The sequence below is a fragment of the Lynx rufus genome, unplaced genomic scaffold (genome assembly GCF_022079265.1).
Source record: "Lynx rufus isolate CCGP_SWC_20201006 ecotype Redwood Valley unplaced genomic scaffold, mLynRuf1.p SCAF_8, whole genome shotgun sequence".
Classification (NCBI taxonomy): Eukaryota; Metazoa; Chordata; class Mammalia; order Carnivora; family Felidae; genus Lynx; species Lynx rufus.
The window spans coordinates 5,712,439-5,718,752 of record NW_025814896.1 but is presented as its reverse complement, the minus strand read 5'-3'; positions in this window follow the sequence as shown (position 1 = coordinate 5,718,752).

The following is a 6,314-nucleotide window of genomic DNA, read 5'->3' as shown; positions in this document are numbered from 1 at the left end:
CCTCCCTGCTTCTGCTGCGGTTGGTCTGACGCCGCGTCCTGGGGGCACAGACGCCGGGAGCAGCCTGCAAAACGTGGCCTGCTTTGTGTCCTGCGTCCGGGAGCCTCCTCAGAGCCCTCTGCAGCCAAGGGGGTCTCCTGCCCCCTGCCTGCCCAGCCCGTGTTCGGGGTGGCTTCGTCTGTCATGCGCCTGGACGAGCGGACGCCGTGGGTGGGATTTGGTAGGTCAAGGTGAACCCCCTGCTTACGACATCGCGTCTCGGCTGCTCTTGTGGAGCAGGGGGTTCTGCCAAGCGAGAAGCTCCTCGAGTGCCTGGTCGTGTGGGAAGGGGTCGGTTGTCACGCAGTGTCCCAGGCGCACGCTGCTCTGGTCACCGCTTTCACTGTTGTTCACTTCTTTCAGTTGATCCGCTTTTGAAAAACATGGTTGCCTTGCAAAAAAATTAGCCACCGCCATCGATTTCAAGAAAGAAAGGAAGTCTATGGAAAACGATTCTCTTTTGCCCGAGGTAACCATAAAAACTAACACAATGAAAATAAAGCAGTAAAAACGAGCCATGAAATAATACGACAGAAAGTAAAACGTACCACGTAAAGCCATCTTCAAGGGACGAGGTACTGCTCTGGAAAATTCTCTCAAGGGGACGTTATTCCGTATGTTCTGGGCTGTTTGGTAGGAGCTCTGCCATTTTTGGAGTGACCTGGGAAACCATTTTTTTTTCATTCAACCCAAATTTGATTTTGTTTAAACATTTATTTATTTTTGAGGGACAGGGCACAAGCAGGGGTGGGGCAGAGAGAGCAAGAGGGAGAGGGAGACCCAGAACCGGAAGCAGGCTCTAGACTCCGAGCCTTCAGCACGGAGCCCCACGCGGGGCTCGAACCCATGAACCGGGAGATCGTGACCTGAGCTGAAGTCGGACGCTGAACCGACTGAGCTACCCAGCGCCCCCGGAGTTTGGTTTTCCTTTGAAGAAGGGGGTTCTGTGAGAAATGAGCCAAACACATTAGGGAACGTGTGAGCCAGCGTTTTCCAAATTAAACATCCATTCGTAGGTTGTGAAGTGACTGGAGTTGTTGCTACTGGTGTTTTTGTAGCGGAGCCGTATTAAAATATATTTATTTTCTTTTAAAAAAATTTTTTTAATGTTTATGTTTATTTTTGAGACAGAGAAAGACAGAGCATAAACGGGGGGAGGGGCAGAGAGAGAGGGAGACACAGAACCCAAAGCAGGCTCCGGGCTCTGAGCTGTCGGCACAGAGCCCGACGCGGGGCTCGAACTCACGGACCTCGAGATCGTGACCTGAGCCGAAGTCGGACGCTCAACCGACTGAGCCACCCAGGCGCCCCAAAATATATTTATTTTCTATTTTCCTCTACGTCGTTCGCAGTAACGGTCAGTATCGTTCGGCGTAACTTGTGCTACCGTCACACGTGTGTGCGCGTGTCTACGCATATGCACGTTCTGTACGGTCATCGTATCCCGGGCTGGGGTTTTTCTCCCTGCTACGTCTTACACGGTTTAGGACGAGTTCTTGAGGTTCAGTAACTTCAAGCAGTACCCGCCATGAGTACCAGCCGTAATGGTTTCCTTGCATTTTGCCCCCAAAACGGGAGAGAGGGACTATCGACTAAAACGTGACATTTAAAGTGTCGGCACAGCGTTGTTCGTAGTGAGGAACGTGGGCTGCCCAGCGACGAATCCCAGCGCTGGCGCCCCGAGCGTGTCATCTCTACTTCTCTGAGCCCCGGTGACCGCATCTGCGGAACGGGAGACGTTAAAAGCAGCGCTCCCAGAAGACCGGCGTTGAGGATTCAGAGTTAAGGCCCACGGCACGTGCTCAGACTCTTGCTGCCACCGCTGGAACTTCCAGGTGGGATGACATCCGTGGGAAGCTTCCCTTCCCCCCCCCCCCCCCCCCCCCCCGGGGGCCCTACAGGGACGGAAGTCACACGCTGGGCGGTCTTGGGATCTCCGGTGCGTGTTTCAAAGCGGCCGGCAGATGGCGCCAGCGACTCCGGCGCCTGTGTTGGGGGCGGGTGGTGGGGGGGGGTGCGGTTCTGTGTTCTCCTTGCACTTGTTCCGGGAAATGAGGGTTGGCTCTCCACTTGGTGGTGTCGTTAAGCTTGTCAGTGGGGTTGAAGGAGTATTTACCCCGTTAGAAAAATATTCTTTAAAACTATACACTTTATCTTTACCGACAGTGATGGCCTCCTTAGGAGATACTGGAGTCAATGTTTTTTCAGAAGTCCGATTCCTGACTTCTCTACTTTAAAATTCAATGCCTCCCCCCCCCCCACCCCCCGCGCCAGTGGTTCCCTTACGGGACATTGGGGTTTTGTTGCCTGTCGGTGTGGGCGACCCTGAGAACCCACTCACCCTTTGGTATCCCTCTGCCCTGGTTTGGGAAGGAAAGAGCAGGAAATGCAAATCTCCTTCCCAGATGGACCCTGGTGGCCAAAAGGGCCATTTGGAGGCTAACTTTGGTGCCTTTGAACCCTCTCCACCTACCTGGGCTAGTGGGTGGGAAATGCCTCCTGGCTGCAGGCTATCGGGAGCAGTTTCAGTAAGAGCACCCTGTTCCCTAGAGAGGGGCTGGGTTGACCCCCCCAGAGACCCAGCGGGATCGCCTGCAAAGCGAGGGTACCCCGATTTCATGGAGCTCAAGCAGCAGAAGGTGGGAGGAGGCAGGAGAGCCTGGCGGCTGTAGTTTTGAGAGTTTTGGGTTTTGGGGTTGTATTTTTTTTTTTTTTTTTGAGAGTTTTTCATCACCACGAGGCTCACATAAGCAGAGTGAACCATTCTACAGCCTGGCGTGTGTAAGTCGTCGTGAATTTTGTGTCACTAATACGGACAAAGACTCTCGAAGGGAAGGGCTGTTTCCAAAGCAAATAAAACGCTGGTTGCATACTTCCTTAACACATGAGTCAGCCCCTCAAGAAAAGTAGCTATTTTACCAGTTTGAGTTTCTCCCCGGGGGGAGGGATGGGGGAAGGCAGCGGAGGGGAGAGAACAAAAGTGCTAAGAAGCAGCTCATCCACCAGCACTGCCCGGGGCCCAGCCCACACTGCCCTCTGGGTCATCTGGGCATCGCTTCCTGCGTCCCCGGTTCTTCTCCACCGCGGGTCAGAAGCAAGAGGCCACACTCCCCGGCTTTGGAGTCTCAGCACAGATGGCCCCTGGTGTCACCGTTGCTCTGGGGCCCGGAGGGGCTGGCCGTGACACTGTGCCCGAGGGCCCCTGCCTGCCCCTGCCGCACGTTTCTGCAGGGCTGCGCCCCACCCCTTCCTCCAGCGCCCCGTCCGCCATCGCCTCTGATTCTGGGGTGACCTTTAAAGCCAAAGTGCCATGGAAGTGGACTTTTCTGAGAGAACAACTTGCATGGCTTTCCCCTTGTCTTCGGATTCGTCGCGTGTTTCGCGGTGCCAGGGGCCGCTTTATCTCCTGGGACTTCGTGTGACAAGGACCCCCGTTCTTGGGCGCCTCAGTGGGACTTAGCAGGGGCCCCTTGACCAGCGTGGGAGGCCCCAAGCATGATTCTGTTCAATTGAGAGTTAACTGCAAAAGCAGAGTAGGTGCCTGTTATGGCCTGAGCTGTGTCCCCTCCTCCTACCACCACCAAATTCCTATGTTTAGTCCCAACCCCCAGAGCATCAAAGGCGACTGTACGGGAAGACCGGGTCTGTACAGAGGTGATGAAGTTAAATGAGGTCACCATGGGGCCGCCTGGGTGGCTCAGTCGGTCGAACGTCCGACTTCGGCTCAGGTCATGATCTCGCGGTCTGTGAGTTCGAGCCCCGCGTCGGGCTCTGTGCCGACAGCTCGGAGCCCGGAGCCTGCTTTGGGTTCTGTGTCTCCCTCTCTCTCTGCCCCTCCCCTGCTCACGCTCTGTCTCCCTCTCTCTCAAAAATAAATAAACATTAAAAAGTAAAAGTAAATAAATAAATAAGGTCACCGGGGTGGACCCTAATCCAATATGGCTGCTGTCCTTCTAAGAAGAAATTAGGACACAGACACCCGGGAAAGACCATGTGAGGACACAGGGAGGAGACAGTCATCTGCAAGCCAAGGACAGGGGCCTCCCCCCAAAAAATCACCCTGCCAGCCCCCCAGCACCTCCATCTTGAACTTCTGGCCTCCAGAACTGTGAGGAAATAAATGTCTGTCATCCATGGCCCCCAGTCTGTGGTCCTTAGTCACAGCAGCCCGAGCTGACTAGGACAGTGTTCCCAGGGAGCCGTTTGCCTTCCAGCTGTGTGACACGGCACCCCCTGCCCCCACCACCGCCCCAGAATAGACTCCACGTCCGTGCTGTACCTTCACCGCCACCCCCCACCCCCCAGCTCCTAGAGCCAGCCTCTGATGCACCTGCCGGGCTGCACCTGCTGGGACAGGGTCCCGGGACCAGTGCTCACTGGGAAAACCCGGCCCCCGGGGCAGGCACCTCACTCCCACTGCAGAGAGGCTCAGCCCTCTCCCGAGCACTGGCTCTCACGGGTTTCTCGCAGCTCCGGGATTAGCCGCACAGGGTGGGGAAAGAGGCTTCCATTTACAGGACGCGACTTCCTGCAAATTCCCGGCACACACGCCTGCTCGCCTGCGGAGTGCCAAAAAGCAAAAAGCGTGCAGCCTCCAGCGGGGGAATTGCCCTGCTTATGATCCACGTTTCCAGATCAGCAGTGGCCACTTTTCTAAGGTGGACGGAGGCAGCGCCCCAGGTTGTCTACTGATGAAACACCCTCATTAGCCCCACAGATGGCCGCTGCTTTCCGAGCTACCGCACGTGGCAAAAGGGGCTTTGCAGCTGTGACCAGGGCTCTGGGCCTTGAGATGGGGCGATTATGCCGGTGATGCGGGGGACCATCTTCCACTCAGCAGCTGGAAGACGGGGGCAGAGGGAGAGCGTGTCACCGTGATGCAGCATGGGAGAGCCCACCCGGCAGCCGGCTTGGAAGATGAGGGAAGGGGTCGCCGGCCAAGGAAGGCGGCAGCCTCCAGAAGCCGAAAAGGGGCAAGGAGACGGCTGTATCCCCTAGAGCCTCCGGAAGGAGCCAGACCTGCCGACACCTTGACTCTGGCCCATGAGACCCCTGTTGGGCTCCGACCTCCAGAGTAAGCAGAATGCGAGAGTAAGTCTGTGTTACCCGAAGCCACGAAGTGTGCGCAACTCGTTACCACGACCGAAGGAACTGACGCAGAGGAGTTCTTCCCTGGGGCCCCCACACCCACCCGGCCCGCGGACAGAATTCAGGGCCTGCGAACTTGGCGAGGGAAAAAGTCTTCCTCGGCAGAGTCCGACCGACGCGGACGAGCCGTGGACGCAGGCCACAGGCCGTGCAGCCTCAGCAGCCGCCATGACCCTGAACCTGAGCGGCTCTGAGCCACACGCACGGCACAGGTATCCCGGCCATTTTGCCGGGTCGTCCGCAACGTTGGCATCGTCCAAGCCACCGCTCGTTCTTGGTACTTCACGCATCAACGGAAGGGCACACACGTTCCTGTATCACTTGCTCATTTGTAAACACGTTAATAGCGTTTTTTGAATGTGCTGCTTGTTTTCCGTGACATTTCTAGCCATTTGTTGTTTGGAACCATCTATCAGAGGAGAGGCCTCAGGTCCTGGCAGACTGCAGGGGGAGGGGGGAGGCCCAGGCCCACACAGAAGGGAGGGCCCCTGAGAGGGGACAGGGCTGGGGGAAGCGGGGAGGGGCGCCTTTCTGTACTTGGGGGGGGGTGGGAGGGCGTCTCGAACAAAGGGATTCGGGACTCTGTCCCACAGGCAACAGGAGTCGCCGAAGGAGCACGTGTGGGAGGGCTGACAAAGTCCCCACCTCCCCACCTGGCCCAGACTGCTGCTGTGTCGGCTGGAAACTGAGGGGTGCTGGTAAAAAACCGAAAACTGCAGGAGTTTGCGTTTACTGAGCGCCTACTCGGTATGAGTTTGACCTCAGCGCTTTCTGTGTCTCCCGGCCCCGCAGGAGCCCCACGAGGAAGCTGCTACCATCACGTCCATTTCACAGCCGAGGAAACTGAGGCCCGGGGAGGTGGCTGCCGGCAGGCTTGCGATGGGTGCGACGGGCACGGCTCACAAACGTAGGGCCGGCTCCTCCTGGCCTGCCCTCTGCTCTCTCCTCACAGCCCTGCCACTGCCTCCGCGAAGAACACGGGGTGGCTTTTTACCACGTGACGAGGAGAAGCGGAAAGGAGCCTCGCAAACCTGAAACGGCGGGTAGATGGGGCTCCGCTAACGCGTCCAAGTCTGCGGGCCTCAAGTCTCCCGCAGAGAGACTTGAGCAAATCCTTTTCGATTTGC